A 19415-nucleotide genomic window follows, 5' to 3' on the forward strand; every position below is an offset into this window, starting at 1 on the left:
TACAAAGAGAAAGTTCCTTGATGAGGGGGTGTCAGGGTTTGATGGCTGTGAAGAGACACCATGACCATGCTAACTCTTACAAAGAAAGTATTTCCTTGGGGCTGACTTGCAGCTTCAGAGGTTTAGCTCATTATCCACACAGTGGGAAGCATGGCGGTGTGCAGGCAGACATGGAGGAGCCAACAGTTCCACAGCTTGCTCCACAGGCAGCAGCAGGAGACTGTGTCTCACACCAGGCAGAGCTTGAGCATATATATGACATCAAAGCCTTTCCCCATCTCCCACCCCCAGTGGTACACTTCCTCCAACAAGACCTCACCTCCTAACAGTGCCACTTCCTATGACCAAGCATTCACACACATGAATCTGTGGAGACCATACCTATTCAAGCCACCACAAGGGGTAAAGACTATGCTTATGGGTGGGTAAAAGGACAAGTGGTTAGAGATTTTGCTGGTTTAATAAAGTAGTGGGTGCAGGATCTCCTCCAAGATCCATGACCTCAGGAGCATGGAGTAACTTAATTTTTAAAAATTCATTTATCTTATTTTAAAATCAATGTCTTTCCAGGCACGGTGGTACATGCCTTTAATTCCAAAACTGGGAAGGCCGAGGGAGGCAGATCTCTGTGCAACCATGGCCAACCTGGTCTACATAAAGAATTCCAGGACAGTCAGGGCTGCATAGTAAGACCCTGTCTCAAAAACAACCAAACCAAACCAAGCCAAACAAAACAACTGAAAACTAAACTAAACTAAATAAAATCGGCCTAAGCTGGCACACAAAGGCACATATTTAGTGACATAAAAATTAAAAACTCAATTTGTCCTGGGCAATCCTTCTACATACGGTATTCTTTCAGGCAGAGAAGTTTTAAACTCGGGTGAGGTCCAATTATCTGAGTTTTGTTGTTGTTGTTTGCGTTTTTGATATCGGGAAGAGAATTTATCTCTGATTTATGTTGTCCCTGTGCTTTGGTTCTCCACCACCAAGACGATGGCGCCAAGGCAAACTGCCACTTGTCATAGATCGGGACACACAGAGGCAGAGGTGCATTGTCCTTTGGAATCTCAGCCATGATTCCACTCAAGGCTTTTCTAGAAGTCGCCTTAGGACTTGCTTTTAGCAGCCATCCACACTCAGCCCTTAAAGAACTAGAATGTGTATAGATTGGGTGTGGAGGCTTATGCTTCTGGCCTCAGTACTCAGGAGGCTGAGGCAGGGGGATTGCTATGAATCGGAGGCCAGCCTGGGCTACATAGTGAGATACAGGCCAGGTTCTAGCTTCTTGGGAACTGCTTGCCCTTGGCACTTTCCCGCATGGGGTGCCGAGGGCACACCCCCGCCTTGGCCTAGTACCTCCCCCTCCGTGGGGAACTCCTCCTCCTGCCTAACTGGGCTCTGATGCCTTCTTTGGGCAGAGCTTCCTGTGTGAGTTTACCTTTCCAGTGCCTTCTGCCTTTGTGGCACTCTTTAGAGAGACTACCCGAGCGCAGTCCAGCTACAAATTATAGTCATTCATACAACTTTTTATACACGTATGCACATGTAAGTAACTTCGGTTCTCGGATTGGCAGAGATTTGGTAAGTCTTATGACAAACTATGCATGTTATACCTTAGGGAAGGGAAGGGCAGCTTTGTCACACATGACTGGTGGCAGAGCAGACTGCAGGGAAATGTGAGACTAACAAAATGACAAATCCATCCACTCTTCGGCTCAGTGGCTCCCCTTCTAGGAATTTACCCTACAGATATTCTTATGTACATAATAAGTAAAGTACTCGGTTATTAATTATGACATTTTGTTTAATAATATAAGATTTTTAAGGAAAATCTCACTAAGCCTGGAGAGGTAGGTCCTATCTTTCATCCCAGCCCTTGAACGTCAGAAGTGGGCAGATCTCTGTGAGTTCAAAGACAGCCTGGTCTAGAAAGCTAGAACTGGGAAAATACATTCCTGCAGCATACATTACCTTTAAATGCTTTCCTAAATGCAATTAAAAAGTCGACTGTGAGCCTACCCTGTCCAGCAGCAGGTACTAGGTACCGTCTGTCCCTGCTGTCTTCATTTCTAACTGTGACTGAGATGGGGGACCTTCAGAGGAGACACTTTCCACACAAGCCTCTGCTTCGGGTGGCTTTTGGTCTGTTTTTCAGACTTACTTTCTAGTCTACAAGCGCAGCCAGCCCAACAAACAGATACAGTTCATCTGTTTTGAAACATGAAAGCTGGTTCTAGAGAGGCTAGGCAGGCTGGCCCACATCGCAAAGCCTCTCAGTGCTGAGCTGGGCTCCAACTCCAGCTCTGTGTGATGCCACAGCCGAGCCTTTTCTATGACATCACTGTGGTGCAATGCAGAACAGGGAAAGGCCCAGGCCTACTACACTCTCTCTTCGGGACAGGGCCTGTTAGCCGTGGCGTTTGTCTAAGGAGGACAGAAGACCGGTCCCTCACCCTTGGTTGCCGCAATGATAAAAAGTTCATGACCACGGGCCTGCCTAGGTGTTAAACATTTCACTTAATAACCACTTAAAGTGTCTTTGAAAAGGTTACAAAAGAATATAAGTGGCTTTTAAAGAATGAAAAATACTTCCCGAGCTGGGTGTGGTAGTATGACCCCGCAATTCAAGCTGGAGGCAGGAGGATTGGGAGGTCAAGGACGGACTGGAATATGAGAAACAGCTTAGACTCTACCACGAACAAACCCAAGCCAACCAATTAACCAAAGACGACGCCTACCTTGTTTCCTATATAAAACGGCAAAGAGGAAGACCCTCTTGGAGTGTTAACTATCGGTGACCGCCTGTAGATGGTGGCTCAAATGACTCTTTGTTTTTCTCTGTTCTCTGAAGGAACAGTGCTTTCTAAAACCAGGGTCTTGAAGAGCAAGCTGAATTAGAAGAAGCTGGAGGGGTTCCTGAGAACAGTGAGGTAACGTAATGTTTGCAGACGCCCTTTCCAGCGAGCCTGTGAGGCAACTGCCCTCATTAAACAGAAGTGTTTGCCTAACCTGCTGGCAGCCCAGGCTCCCAGGGAAGACTCAAGTCAGGAGCCTGTTCCTAGAGCTCAGAGACCAGGTGGCTCAGTGGTGTCCCCTCATTCCCCCCAACTCTCAGATGCTGCATGGTCCTTGATAGGGTGACTCTAACTCCCCCCTTTTTCCATCCATCGCCGCTCACCACTTCTAACCAGCTTATGGAGTAGTTTTCAGCCTATTACACAAACGAGGACCCTTAAACCTCAGAGGTATTGAGCAACATGAGGAAAACATCCAGGGAGAAAACATTAAGGGCCCTAGGCAGCCACAAAAATTATGACTTTTTTTTTTTTTTTTTTAAAACAAAGACTGCTCATGGTGGTGGGGTACAGCCAGGGATTTTAGGGTTTGGTCAAGTACATAAAAAAAAAAAAAAAGGTACATTTAAGGAAGTCCAGCTGTGTGAGAGGGACCATGTTAGAGAGTGCGGAGCCTGATCCTCGTCCTTAGAGTTTACTGTGTTGTAAGACGGTGGATTAAATAAGGGCGGTGGGGGTGGGGGTGAGGTGGGGTGGGGACTCATCAAAGCCATGCAGTGGAATTCTGACCCTGGAGCAGGAGTGATTTGAAGTGTAGGGATGTACACCACGTGTCTGAAGAGTGCTTCTTGCTGAGTGTTTGGCACATAATAAACACTCGGTGCAGGGTGAACAGAGAATGGAATAAACAAGGTAGAAAGGGAGAAATAACGTGGCGAATCCCAGGAATGCTGCCTAGACCTGTCTGGTGGAAGGCAGGTTAATAGGGGAGTTTTTAAACCGATGGCCAGGGAAGATTGCGTTCTATCTTGATCTCCACATCCAGGTAAGTCTTGCTAAACACCTCCTCGATAACAGTATCCCTCCTAGCAGAAGTGCCCTGTGGCCTCTCCAGAGTCAGTTCCAATCCAGGCAGCTCCCAGGAGAGATCTGCAGCTGCCTTTAGGGGCAGATGGGACCGCCCAGGGCGCCTCTGGGTGTGTGCATGGGGGTGGGTGTGAGCATGGTGCTGGGCACATGTGTGGAGTGTGTTGTGGCTACAGGCAGTGCCCCGCTTAGGGCCTTGGACCGGCCTAGTTTACCCTGCACACAGAAGCCTCATCTGAGGATTTCTGTCTCTCTGTCTGTCTGTTGCCACTGGAGGCTGCTAGACTGAGTGTAATTTGAATACTCCCCGGCCCCACTATCCGGCTGAGAGTAAGGCTGCACTCTTAAAGGATATGTAAGGGATCTCTAAGGCTGGCTGTCCTTCTGACAGGCTGGGGGTGGCTCCAGGATGGGGCACGCTCAACCTCAAGCCCATTTCCAAGCCCAATCTGTGAGCAAGAACAGATGATTTTAAAATGCACACAACTCCAGCTTCACTGCTTACAGAACACACTTATTCTGAGCTAGAGCCTTGCAGGGACCAAGGACGTAGCTCAGCTGGTAGGGGCTTGCCGAGCATACCCGAAGGCCTGGATTTGATCTCCAGCACTTCATAAGCAAGGCCTGATGGCTCATGCCTGAAATCCCAGCAGTTGAGCGATAGAAGCACGAGATTATTTTTGTCTCCATGTTAAGTACAAGTCTAGCCTGGGAGATTCTGTCTCCAAAGATATGTATTTTCTGGACAGGTAGTTTTCTTGCTATCAGCTTTCCAGGGAGCCTTCGAGTGGAATTCCTGGATGAGCAGTGAACAAAGAAGGTGGCCATGTCTACTTCCAGACAAAACGTCCTTGGGAGAGGAGGGGTGTAAACCCAGGAAGCCAATGAGAGGCAAATAAAATCAATCTGTGTATGTCTGTGTGTGTGTGTGTCTGTGTTTCCGTGTGTGTCTGTGTGTCAGGTATGTGTGTGCTTCACTGATACCAGGCATCTTAAAGTGAGAATAATGAAGTTGCTCTCCCTTTGACTGTGTGCCCAAGCCACGGTAATTTATATGTACCTCAGATGGCCTGAGGCACAGATGACCAAATGCACGTGGAACCAAGAGCTCTGCTATTATTTTATTTAATTTGGTATCATGAAAGGAGGCATTGCTATTTTCATTTTCTAAAAACAAAACGAAACCAACCAACAAACAAAAAAACCCCTATGTTGGCAGGCTTTTTAAAAAGTGTGTGTGCCTGTGTATCCGTGTGTGTGTGTGTGTGTGTGTGTGTGTGTGTGTGTACACAGGTGTGTGTGTATCCGTGTGTGTCTATGTGTGTGTGTGTGTCTGTGTCTGTCTGTGTGTGTCTATGTGTGTGTGTGTGCCTGTGTTTCCCTGTGTGCCTGTGTGTACGGTTGTGTGTGTGTCCGTGTGGGTGTCTTTGTGTATGTCTGTGTGTGTCTGTGTGTATCTGTGTGTCTGTGTGTCCATGTGTCCATGTGTGTCCGTGTGTGTGTCCATGTGTGTGTGTGTCCATGTGTGTATGTGTGTGTCTATGTGTGTGTCCATGTGTGTGTGTGTGTCTATGTGTGTGTGTGTCTATGTGTGTGTGTGTCTATGTGTGTGTGTCCGTGCGTGTGTGTCCATGTGTATGTGTCCGTGTGTGTGTCCTGTTCTTTCAGAGTCTATCCTAGAAGGCAGTTGCAGGTCTAAACCAGAGTGGCCTGGATGGGCCTTCCTCTGGGGAAGCCTTGGAGCTTGCTGACAAAGGAGAACATTGTTACCCGGATGGTGCTTTCAGAGGACTTACCGGGGAGCAGAGATCAAGGCTACCTTTGCATGTGTGGTCTCCTGTAGAGGACAGAGGTTCATTTGGGGATGTTCTCAAATCATTTCTTTAAATTCTCTAATTTTTTAGACAGGGTCTCGCACTGAGCTTGGACCTTGCTGTTTCAGCCATACTTGCTGGCGGTACCTCCTGATAGGCTCAGGTTTGGCCCTCGGTGCTGGGCTACAGACATTTGCCACCAAGTCGGACCTTCACCTGAATTCTGTGGATCAATGCTTGCCAGGAAGCACTCAGCCCCAAGCCATCTCCCAGCTACTCTTATTTTTACGTGGGAAGAGTATGGTAGACCAAAGGGCTAGAGGTAGCATTGGGGTATCTAAAGGTCTTTGACTTTTCAATAGATTTTAATAAGCGTAACTCCCATTCGAGGTAGGCATCGGCGTAGGCTAAGGATGAGCAGAACTGAAAAAGAACGACACGGGGGAGATTTCCCATCTAAGTGAGGAGTCAGAAGCTTAGATGAGGAATTAAGAAGCCCGACTTTCCCTGCCCCACAGCCATCAGATTTAGATCTCTGAGGAGAGCAAGTCACTCCTTTGTGATAGGAAACTCTCGTGACAGCACCGTGAGGCAGCACAGCTCCCAGGCCATAAGTGACTCCCACCCTCAGACTTTTATCTGTGCTGGGAGCCACTTCTGGAATGGAATGAGGACCAGTGTTCCTTTCTGAACTCCTGTCCCAAGATCCATCAGCTTCCTGAATGAGGCTGGAAGAAGCTGGGTCAGAACATGGGAGCCGAGTCCACCTGCAAATGTTTGGGTCCTTGCTCCTGGCGGTTTACATCAAGGTCTTCCCGGACGAGGCAGGACAGAAATGCTTGTTGGCTTGCTTTGTTTTTGTTTCTCATTTGCATTCGTCGTGACTCTCCATCTCACCCCACCCACAGGAGCGGAAAGTTTCGTTAAATAAAACGTGAGCTTCAACTTCAGAAGGTTTAAATGTATCTGCTTTGGTATGGCTGGACTCCCACTAACCTCGACGCTAAATTTACTCTGCTAAAGTCGGAGTCCTCCAGGGACTTAGCTGTCTACGGCTCTTAGTTCATCTAAGGTCCTGCCCTCTTCTGATGTCACCCTACGGGTCTCCCGCTCATTGGACCCTCTGGTTTCCTGGGCGGTGCAGCTTCCTGGTGGTTTCCGTGGCACTGTGGGCTCCGGCCACGGCAGGCAGTAGCTTTTCTATCATCGGGTTTGCCAATGGGGGATGGGGAGAATTCAGAGAATGCGACTTGATTCTGATGAGTAGGCTAAGTCCACGGGAAGATCCTCCAGGTAGCAGCTTGTCAGCTCCTCCGTGCTCCCACCCCCACCCCAGCATCTTTTCATTTCCTGCCCAATATTCCTGAGCCACAGGCAGCCATTGTTTCTAGAACAGCTTTGCTTGGAAGCCTTGGTACCGAGGCCTCCCAGCGCTTCCTGTTGTTACAAGGCTTCTTTTTCCTGCTAAAAACAAGGGCACATCCTGCCGCCTGTAACCCTTTTTCAGACGATTTATGTCTTGCACAAGCTCGCCCAGTGATTGAAAACACTGGCTGCTCTATACACTTATTTTATTTAATATTTTTAAACAGTTATTCTTAGAGGCTGGCCAGTCCAGTGGGTTAAGGCACCTGCCACCAACCCTGATGACCGAAGTTCTGTCCACGAAGGCCCAGAACCAACTGCCGCAAGGTGTCCTCTGACCTACAAACCCTCCAAGCCCCAAATAAAATAAAATAAAATAAAAATATTAAAAGTCACCCGATCTCATCCACTGTATTACTTAGCAATGAAACCGCTTCAGTGTTTGTGACTGAAGGGATGTCTGCCGCCATGCAGTTTGCCACGGGACTTAGGTGGGGCTTCCAACAGGAGCTGTTCACAAGAGCTTGTAAGAGGCAGGGAGATCTGTCAGGAACCAGTGTCTTAGAACAGCCTCAGGGAGCTTCTCCATATTCATGTACAAAACGGTCTCCTGGGAGCTGACAGAAAACACGAACTAAGAAAGAGTCCTCTGAAAAGTGTTAGGAACACCCTTGGAGAAAGATCTTCTTTAAATAATGCGTGTGCGTGTGTGTGTGTGTGTGTGTGTGTGTGTGTGTGTGTGTGTGTGTGTGTTTGTATACAGGCATGTATAGATGTATGTATTTCTATATGCAGGCACGTATACATGCATGTATATATGTAGGCACGTATATATTTATGTACATATGCATATATATATGCAGGCATGTGTATATCTATGTATATATGCATGTATCTATACATGCAGGCATGTATATATGTGTGTATATATGCATGCATATATGCAGGCATGTGTATCTGTATGTATATATGCATGTATATATGCAAGCATGTGTATATATATGTATTTATGCATGTATGTAGAGCATGAAAGGAGAAGTGGGTCAGTTGCTACTCTAAGCTTTTGAAGACACAGATCTGTCTGTGTTTGAGGTAGCAGAGATCTTCTCGATCCTTCCCTCGACATCACTCTCTCAACTTACACGTGGGACCCAGAAGACCCTCTCGCCCCTTTCCCAGACTGAAAGCGCCCCAGCAGATCCTGGGACTGTGTTCTTTAAAACCTATGTGAGAGACGCCAACCCTAAGGCTAGTCCACCCACTTCAGAGAAAGTCGTTTTTCAAAGCAGCTCCACTCCCTGGACACTCCTGAAGATTTGGAGCATTCTCTTATGGTGCACATCAGGAGAGCCTGGGTCATCTGAGTCCGGGCTTTGTGTCCCCAGGGAATGGAGCTGAGGGCTACGAGTGGGCTCTGCAGACAGCATCCCTCCCCCTTTCCGGATCACTAACTGGTTCTCACACTGTGCTCCCGCAGAGGGGCCTCCCCTGCACCTCAGCAGACGGCCCTTTATCTCATGGAAAAGCAGGCAAACACTTACAGCAATCTGTGGTTTGTTAAAACCACAAGGGACGGTGACATTCAGGCTTCTGTCCTGAAGATTAGCAGCTCAGACATCATTCGTATCCTCTGAGGACTAACACCCCACCCAGAGGCCCACACCGAGAGCCCCTGGTCTGCTCCCTCCTTGGCTGCTCTTATTTCTCTGATGTCAGGGCAATCTTCACACATGATTTTTGCCAGATATGTTTAGGATTAAGGCTGAACGATTAGGACTTGGAAGGGACTTTGTTAAACATGCTTGACTCTGTACCAGGCAACCTGAGGCCCCAGGAAGTTCAGGGCCCCAATCAAGGCCACCCAGCTCAAGCAGCAGCAAAGCCTAGAGCTAGAGAGAGACTGAACTGGTCAAGAGTAGTTTGCCAAGTGCTTCAGATTTCCTTTCTCTCTAATTTTCAGAATCAAGGCTTAAACTACCCAGTAGGCTTCTTTGTGACGAAACTAACACACGCTTTGATGGCAGATGTAATTCAGGGTGTTCAAACTTAGACCCCTCCCTTAGCGGTCAAGTCAAATTAATCATGTTTATCTGATCCCCCACATGTAAGCCTCCTGCGATTCAAAGTTGTACCTTATGAGACACTGCACATGACATCGGCTTGCAGGCAGGCCAGTTCAATTGCATGGTAGCTAAATGCTGGGTAGAACAAAAATGCCAGGCAGAGAGCCCTTGTTCATTCTGTAGCTGTGGGCCAGAGTCATCGGATTTAATGACATCTTTCTGCAGAGGAAAGGGAGAGGGCCGCCAGAGACTGCCTCTCTGTAAATATGCAGTCTCCTGATCCCAGGCGAAGAGGAGAGGTTCGTTTATTTTTGTAAGGATTTGGTGATTCCTGTTTGAAGAGGGTGTAGGCTTGCAATGAATTGTCCAAGGCTTAACTTTTCCCGCACAGACATGGGAGTAGAAGGCTCTAAGGGTGTGGTCACAGCTGGGAAGGAGTGGCCTCAGGCTAAGTGCAGTGAAAGCACACTGAGGCCTGCAGAGGAGAGCTGAGAGACATTTTTGGCCATCAGCTCCATAGGGAAGATGGAGGAGCATTCCCAGGCCAAGGACCCAGTGGAGGCTCAAGGGGACTGACTCGACAGGCAACCAGGAGTGTGACCCATTCTCTACCTACAGGATCTGACTAGGGAGAGTAGGCAATCGGAGAGATGGACAAGGCCTGACAGCTTTTATGATCTGACTCAAGAAACGAAGCCACTGGTGTTTGTCTTGGGATTTGCAACCATGTGCTGAGTCCACTTGGTGAACTTCTGTAACGCTCTCTAAGCATCTGAGAAGGAGACAGCAAGGGGAAAAGGTTGCTGTTCAGGTCACTGCATCAGAGAAACCATGGTCACAGCCCAGCCTCTCCTAAAGGCTTCCCAGTTTCATTTACCCATCCAGTACTTCTTGGTGCCTACTCTGTGCCCAGGGACCGAGTACCAGGTACCAAGGACATAACCAGGAGTAGAGCTGGAGTCCTCATCTTCACGGGGCCTTGTGTCTTGTGGGAATAAGTACATAAGTCTTTCTCTGGCTTCTAGTTACGTAGATGAATCCTGGAGCCAGTCTGCCTGTGTTTTAACCCTTTCACTGTTGCTTCCTACAAGAGAGATCAGGGCTTGTATTCTGCAGGGAGAATACCATCATCCTACTGTGCGGGGGAAGGTCCAGTTTACAATAGCTTTCTTTCACTTTAAAACGTTTCTCATTTGGAGTAAAGGAATTATATGGTCACTTTACTAAGAAGGTTTGGTTTGCTCGTTTGTAAACTGGAGTCAATGATAAAACCTAAGTATGGTTGTGGAATTTGGGGAAAATGCTTAAAACAGAGTGTTAGTTCACACCAGACATCATTGGGGGAGGGAGGGAAGGAGGGGGGGAGGGAGAGAGAGAGAGAGAGAGAGAGAGAGAGAGAGAGAGAGAGAGATCGAGATCATTATCATTTTGGAACACACAGCTCTAAAATGGATGTTTCTTCCAAATCTCTCTCCTCAGAGCTCAGAGAATCCTGTAGAAGAGGGGATGGAAAGATTGTAAAAGCCAGAGGGGATGGAGGACACCAGGAGAACAAGGCTTTCTGGACCACCTAAGCAAAGCACATATGAGCTCACAGAGACTGAAGCAGCAAGCTCAGGGCCTATGCGGGTCTGCACCAGGCCCTCTGCATACGTATTCTAGTTTCAGCTTAATATTTTATGGGATTCCTAAGTGTGTGAACAAGTGGGTCTCTGGTTCTCGTGCCTGCTTTGGGGGCTCTTTTCTCTGTTGGTTTGCCTAGTTCAGCCCAGACGCGATGGCTTTTGTTTTCGCTTGTTATATTTTATTTTGTCTTGTGTGGTTGTTATCATTTAGAAGCCTCTTTTCTAATAAGAGTCCTAAAAGGAGTGGATCTAGAGGGGAGGATATGGGGGAAGAACTGGGAGGAGTAAAGGGAAGGGAAACTGTAAACAGAATATACTGTATGAGAAAGGAATCTATTTTTAATTAATTAATATTAATAATAACAAAAACAGTGCCTTAGAATCCCAGTGATATAACTTCCTGTTAAGTGCTCCTCTCTGTGTCCCTCACACACTGCACCTGTTCTACACGAGGAGGGTCTTCATGTCTCCACAAAGGGCTTCATGAAAGATTCTGCCACAATGGGGTGAGCATGTAGGCTATCAGGTCAATGGGCTGGCCGGAGATGCTATGGCTCATATGGTCTCAGACAGAAACGCAGGATCATGGAGGTGAGTCCCTCATCCCCTTTCTGAGTAAGGGTGCCATTATGCAACGTGGTTTGGTTTTAACATAAACAATAAATAACTGTTAGTTTTAGCCTCACCCCAATGTTGCATGGACCCTCCGTTAAAACAAGACTTGCTGTCTACCTGAATTTCAAATGTCGTTGGGTATCCAGCATTCTGTCCTAACTATGTCCCTGTATCTGAGTTCTCCTCCTATTTGGCTGCCTATAGCCCAGGAGGGATGCCCTCAGGAAGCCTCACCCTCCCAAATCTAAAACTGGACCTCAGTTGCTCTATAGGCCAGCCCCAAACCTGTGTGCTTTCTCTCGATGACTTAGCTCCTTCCCCAAATTACTGAATAGAGAGAGGCAGACACAAGGACTGGTGTGCGTGCGAGTGTGCATGTGTGCATGTGTGTGATTGTTCAGTGAGCAGGCATTCATCTCCCTCCCATCCAGAGAATGGAAAGCTATCCTCAACTAGGTCTCCAGGAGCAGAGAAATCAAGAATGAAGACAGCCTTGCCATCCTATGCATGCTTTCTCTCCCCATGAGAGCCCCACCTCCACCTGTCCCAGCATACTCCTTGCTCCTGTTTCTTCTTGGCTACCAGACATGTGTTTGATCTTAGGAGTGTGTAGATGGACACCTAGAAAAAGGGTTGAGGAATTTACCGAGCTATCTCTAAGTTGCAGGAATTTACATTTTCAGGTACTTTCCTTCCTCTTTTTCCCCCTTGAAATATTAATTATGTTCTAAGCGTGGCCTAAGTGTGTGAGAGACAGACTTACACACACACACACACACACACACACACACACACACAAAAAAAACCTATTCAATCATCCTTTCGATAATTACTGTCAGATGAGCCCACAGTGCAAACTGTATGGCACCTGTGACTATCAGAGAAGTCACAGAGGCTAGGAGAGTCTTACTCCACTTCTGTACGGCACTCATATGGAAGTATGAGTATGAGTATGGGACAGCATGGCTTTAAGGCTGTCTCTCTGACTGCTAATCTCACTCAGAACAGCCTACCATTCTGCCCCTTCCCACTATCCACTCTGGTACTGATTAAGTAATCAGTAAGAATTCCTTGAGTGGATGCATGACTCAATGTACAAATGAATATAAACAGACCCAGCGAGGCATGCTGACCTCTGTAGGCTCATGAGACAGTCATTATCAAAAGAATAGTTGGCTAGATAGTATCCACACATTTTCACTTAAAACACTTCATTATTAATTAGTGTGTGTGTGTGTGTGTGTGTGTGTGTGTGTGTGTGCATCTGCAAATGCATGGGTATGCACACATTGGGCCTGTAGAGGTCAGGGGGTAACTTTTGGGGGTTGACTGTTTCCTTCCACCATGTGTGTCCTGGGGACTCAAATTCAGGTCATCAGGCTTAGCAACAAGTGCTTTACCTTCTGGGCCATCTTGCCAGTCATGCTATGGCTTTTGAAAATTCATCAAAGTAATGTTTTTGGAGACAGTCCTCCTGACTCAGCTTCTCAGGTGTGGGGTTTCATGTGTTACCATCATGCATGGCTGTCAGAGTATTTTCGGGATAAGACGCTTCAAGTGTGCTACTTCTGGGACAGTATCTGGCATTCTCCATGTTTTCCTTGCAGCTTCTGCACCATAGCTGATGTCCCTGTCTACTTCACTCATTACAGTGTTTAACACTTTCCTGTGTAAATCAGGATTCGCTACAGTTTTGAGGGGTGGAAATCACCCTTTTGGGATTCTTAACCCAGAGCCTCTGGCTGGCCCTTCCAGTTTTCAGGATTTTACAGAGACACGTTATGTGAAAACAGCGGTGACTATGGTCTCTGCACAGTTCTGCGTATCCCATTGAGAAACTTATTCCTTCTTTTGATCTTGCCGTACATTTGGTATTCATCTTTTCTTGGTGTGTTTCCATTTACACACGAGTGACCTCACTCTGGTTTTTAACTAGGGCTGGATGAAGATGGGGAGCTTCCTAAATCCCTGTGGCCTCGGTTACAGCTGCTCTTTCAAAGCTAGAACAGTTTGTGCACATTCTGTTACACACACACACACACACACACACACACACACACACTTCCAAGACAGTGACATCGGGGTGGGAAACAGAGGATCTACTTTGAAGAAGTGTGACTATGAACATGAAAGGCAAAAGCCCACCATCTTGAGAAAGGAGCAGTGGGACCCGGTTGGTTCCAAGCTCTGACATCAGGTCTGGGCCGGCTTTGATCAACATTCCAAGGGTGTTTACAACTTCCCAGTCTCTTGACAGAAAGTGAGAAGACCCCTGGGAGGTCCGGGAGAGTCCCAGGGTTGGGTTGCACACAGACTTTTGGTCATCTCGTGATACCAGCGATGGACTTTTCACCCGTGCCTGACATGTCCCTCTCAATGGGTCACAGAAGAGTGGTCTCTTAAAAGGCATGTCAAGAAAGGCTAAATATAAGTAGACGGGGAAGGACTGAATGCAGGTGATGGTCACACGTTAGGAAACAATTAGGCATGAAGCTAATTGTTCTTCTAATTCTAATTCATCAACATCATCGCTGTTATCATCACCACCACCATCATCATTGTCATCGTTACCACCATTATCACCACCACCATCATCATCATTGCCACTGTTATCATCATCATCTTCATCATCAACATCATTACTGTTATCGTCACCACCACTACCATCACCACCACCATCATCATCGTCACTGTCATCACCGATGTCACCAACACTACCATCATCATCATCACTATCGCCATTGCTGCCACCACCACCATCATCAACTGGCAGCAGCTTAAGAGACTGTGAATGCCAGGTCCTCTGTGCAGCTCTCCCATGTTCCACGATTAGATGTTCCTTCCCTTACCACCCTGACGTAGCCTCCTCTCTTGATCCATTCTTGCCCCTTTGCACCTTGCTACTGATGTCCATTTCCTCTATAATTGCTAACTGCACCACTGTTCTGGTCAGGAACCTAGAATACAGTAGTTGCTTGGTGGGTAATTATTTTAGTCCAGTCTCTCCAAATGCTGCTGGTATGCGCCTGGCTTTCTCACTCCTTGTCTACCTCTGATCCCAAACAGATTCCCGGCTAAAATAACATCTAAGTCTTCTCATTCTCAGTTTTGCAGTCTTTTTACAAAATCAAAACACTTTTTTCTGTCAGCAAGCATTTATAGACCCTGTTAGGGACTTTCTCAGGCCATTCGCACATGAAGAAAGACCTCAGCAGCTAAAGGAACAGGGAGGAAATGGGGCAGAAAAGCGATCTTGTATTTTTGAAAAACAATCAAAATGCATACCCAGACACACAGTAGCAGGAGGATAATATATTTGAGACTATCCTAGATATTATTGGCCATATGGTCAACAAAATTAAACAAAATTAGATGCATTTAACTTGTCCCTGACGACCGCACCCTTGGCGTTTGTAGGGAGAGGTGTCCCGGATGAACAATGAACATCTGGATGGTTGTGGCCGATCCATGGTGTTTGGTGCAATCCCCACGGCACCCTATACACTAAGAATTCTGGTTCTCACAGAAACTGTCAGTCAAATAGCTTCCTTGTCCCACCACAGAGCTGAGGCCTGGCCTAGGCTCTGTCCGTCCTACACTAAATGCTCTCTCACCAGTCACTAAACCTTTCTGAAATTAGGTGTTTGGGGAAGAGATACACTGGGAGATCCCGACCACCAGCCGTAGGATGCTACTGGAGCTCATAGTTTATACGAAAAAAAAAAATGAAAAGAAAGTAAGTTACCCTGAACCACAGCCACCAGAGTCAGAGTAGCCCCTAACAGCTGAGCCCCTCCCTCTCTTGGTTTTAAAAGTCAGCTCAGCTCTTTTACTGGAAAATTACTAATTCCTACATACCAGACACACCACGCACGTGCTCCAATGTATGGCTCAACCAAAGTAAAAATACGGTAAGACATGTGTCTCGCTGTGGAGTTAATTTTTTTTTTTTTTTTTTTTTTGAGTGGCGGACGGTGCTAACGTCTTTCCCTGAGCGTCTGTCTCATCTGGAAACCCTCCTCACTGAAATGTCTGCTCACGTCGTTTGTGTGTTCTCTAACGGGGTCGCTCTCTCCCTTTTTGTTCTATGTCAAGGTTTGTGGTTTACATATATTTTTTCCTGCCCTGCAGATGGTCTTTTCATCTCGTCGCAGAGTCTTTGGCTGAACAATTTTTTTTTTAACCTCCAGCGAAGCCGGGTGTATCAGGGTTCTGTTTGTAGATGATGCTTTTGGTGCCAACTCTTAAGAATTTCTTTCCCTAGCCATAGATTCCAAAGAATTTTTTTAAAAAATATTTTTACAGACGTTTATGTTTTTTGCACTTTATATTTAAGTCTACATTCACTTTTCAGGGCGGGGGTGGGGCGGGCGGCTCAGTAGTTAGGGCCACACACTCATTGTTCCCAGCACCCACAATGGCAGCTCACAGCCTCCTGTAAGTACACCAGGCACTACAACGCGTTTTTCTGACCTCTTCCAGTACCTGCACGCAGGTGCGCACTCCCACACAGAGACACGCTGACATTGTTTACTATGACGACAATAAGATCTTAAAAAAAAAATCTGTAATCATTTTTAATCTCACTCTTTATAAGCGTAAGTTATATGTTAAGATACTTTTTTTTGTGATTGTTTTTTTTTTTTTTTGCTTTGTTTTCAGACAGGGTCTCATGGAGCTAGGTCTAACCCCAAACTTTCTCTGTCTTTAAGGATGGCCTTGAACTCCTGATCCTCATCTCTACGCCCCCACACCCCACAAGTTCTAAATCACAGGTTTGTCTCACCGTGCCCAGCCTCAAGCCTCATTTTAATCCATGGATGCAAATTTCCTTAGGACCGTTCCTTGGAAAGTGACTCCTTCTTACACTGCGTCGCTCACATACTCCTGTGAAATTGGAGGAACCGGCGTGGGAGCCGTTTCTAGGATTTTCACTGCGCTCCACTGACCCACATGCCTACCCTTAGCTAATACGGCACCGTGTTTAGACTCGGCCACACACTGGGTTGAGAAGAGTGGCCCTCCATACTTTACTCTTCATATCTAAGATGGTTCTAATTACTTCACTGCTGGTGGGTTTGTTTTTCTACACGAATCATAGGATAAGATTGTGTTTATTTGCAAAAAAGAAAAAAAAAACCTTGTATTGAACAAGCAGGTCAGTTTAAGGAAAATTGACATCTTCACTGTGCAAGATTGTTTCAGCCCGTTCCCTCTCTGTCTTCATAACTACCACCCTGAAAGAGAGCAGAAGGCGCTGATGCCTGTCCTTTCTCCTTATTGGATATTTTAAGTATTTACATTAAAAATGTTATCCCCTTTCCCTGTTTCCCCCTCCCCCTGCTTCTATGAGGGTGCTCCTCTTCCCACCCCTGCCACTCCCTGACCTGACATTCCCCTGCACTGGAGCATCAAGCCTTCACAGGACCAAGGACCTCTCCTCCCACTGATGCCCAACAAGGCCATTCTCTGCTACATATGAGACTGGAACCATTGGCCCCTCCATGTGTACTCTTTGGTTGGTAGTTTATTCCCTGAGAGCTCTGGGGGGTCTGGTTGGTTGATATTTGTTGTTCTTCCTATGGGGTTGCAAACCCCTTCAGCTCCTTCAGTCCTTTCTCTAACTCCTCCATTGTGGTCCCAGTGCTCAGTCCGATGGTTAGCTGCAAGCATCCTCATCTATGTGGCTAAGGCTCTAGCAGAGCCTCTCAGGAGACAACTATATCAGACTCCTGTCAGCAAGCTCTTCTTGGATGCCTGTCCTTCTTGGCCAGTCTTATAACCACATTTTGGACTGCGATCTTCTGCTGTCTCCATTCATGCTAAGCGTGTATGAACTCTGAGCTCTCCACTGCCAGGGTGCTTTGTCATCCAGGAATCCCAAGCTGCTCTCTACTCCAGACTCAAGCCTGGATTCACCCTCTTATTCAAGCTCTTGGAGCATCCAGTGCTCCCTCAGCCTCATAACCCAGGTTCTTCCTAACTTTCCTTGCCACAAATTCCAGTCTCTTTCTTGCCTTCCAATTCAGGTTTATTCAGTGCAAAAACCAAAAAACAAAAAACAGTTCCAAAAATAACTTGTTTGGTTTGTACATGTTTGTATACAGTGTTGGCCTAGAACATCTGTCATGCAGAACAAGCCATTGGTTTACTATCTGTTTGTCTCCCACAGCCCTTGAACTTGTTGCATAGCTAAGGCTGGCTTTGAACTCCTGATCCCCGGCTTTTACGTCCCAAATGCTGGGATTAAAAGTGAAGGAACCATGCCCAGCTAGAGCAGGCCAATCTGTAATGCTGCTCTCTTTGTGGAATAGAGTTATGTTCAGTTATAAGCATATCAAAACAGTAACTTGTTAATAAATAATGCAATTTTACTTTAATTAATTAATACATTATTATAGTATGTACGTGTCTGACATGCATGCGTGGGTGTTGTTTCCACAGTGCACATGTGAGGTCAGAGGGCAACTTTGTGTTGTTGGATCACTCCATCTCCCTCTTTGTGGGTCCCATGGATGGACTTCGGGTTGGTGGGTTTCTGTGACAATGCCTTTCCCTGCTGAGTCATCTCTCCAGCCCTAACATTCTATTTTAAAGTTATGCCGATTCAGCAAAATAATTCACGCGTGAAGTAAAATGTGCACTTGTGAAATAAAGATACAGTATCTTTAAGTTTGCATTATTTCATTATTCTAAAGTTTTGGCTTAAGGACCTGTTCCACGACACTCCATGTTCTGCTTCACCTCTCTGGTTATCATCACTGTGCTGGTTTGGCTAATCTCACAATCACCATTTGAGTGAATAAAATGGAGAGGCAGGGGTTCGCAGAGCATACCTGCAGCGAAGTCCAGCAGTTTATGCCAGGATGAGTGAACATGCAGTTAAAATGAGTCCACGTGTATCAGGGCGGCCTATAACTTAGGTCTTCCGAATCATAGCCAAAGACATTGCAAAACTTATCACAGAATAAACCGTAAGAGTCTATTTATCAAGTCCACTTATCATGCAGATACTGGTGAAAAATACATCACTATGCTGATGTTATCTAGGCATATGTTACTAAAATTCATGGGCCTTAAAAAATACTAGCCTGGTTTTAACATAGGAGTAGCAATTCCATTCCTAGGTATGTCCATGCAAGAGAAATAAGAACATACACTCAGGACAAGGGGTAGGGTGCTTGCCTAGCAAGGACAAGGTCTTGGATTTGATCCATAGCTCCCGAGGACCCCAGAAAAACAAAACTCCAACAAAAGGAAACCAACCACTCGTACAAAACATTATCATGAATGTTAATGGTAAAAGTAGAAAAACTCATAATGTTTATCAGATGATAAACCTCTGATCTACCCACACTGTAGAGTACAACTTGCTCTAAAATGGACTCGAGATCCGATGCTTAGGCACGAATGGATTTTGAAAATACTATGTTATGTGTAAGAAGTTACAACCAAATTACCCCATAAGGTCATTCATGTGACATGCCCAGAATAGGGAAATCTACAGAGATGGAGAGGATACTGGTAGCCACTTGGGCTGGAAAGAGTATACAGAAAGTCAGGAACGGAATCACTGTGATGGTCAGGAAAACGTTCTGAAATGACCTTCAGTCAGGGCCTGTGCAGCTAGACCACTACCGTGTCCACTTTAAAGGGGACACGTTATATTATATGCAAATTATATCCAACCGAACTTCTTCTAAAAGCAACAGTAGCTAACGGTGCAACTGTTTGAAGTTGAGACTAACAGAATATTTTGGAGAGAGGGAATAGTTTGTCAAGGTCATTGTTGGATTAGAGGTGCATGGTGGCTAAGGAAAACGGAGCCTTTCCTAGCTGTTTGCCCTGCCAAATTCAACTTCCTCACAGACAAGTGTGTATTTAGTTCAGGTGTGTGGGGAGACTGTCAGCGTTCACATCTTGAACTACCATAATTATCACAGCCCCGTCTAATGATGGGATGAGAGAAGAAACTATTTGCAAATGGGGGAAAAGAGCGAGTGGCTACCTGGAAAGAGGAGGGGTGAGAGCCCTTGCTTCTTCTGTTGT

The 19415-nt window shown here is 46.3% G+C and overlaps 1 protein-coding gene across 1 annotated transcript in view; it reads right to left on the bottom strand.

The window, feature by feature from the left end:
- Arhgap31 (Rho GTPase activating protein 31) overlaps nucleotides 1-19415 on the bottom strand; it is a 113268-nt gene that overhangs the window by 46598 nt on the left and 47255 nt on the right. The gene's annotated exons all lie outside the window — the stretch shown is intronic.

The sequence above is a fragment of the Rattus rattus genome, chromosome 4 (genome assembly GCF_011064425.1).
Source record: "Rattus rattus isolate New Zealand chromosome 4, Rrattus_CSIRO_v1, whole genome shotgun sequence".
In the NCBI taxonomy this organism is placed as follows: Eukaryota; Metazoa; Chordata; class Mammalia; order Rodentia; family Muridae; genus Rattus; species Rattus rattus.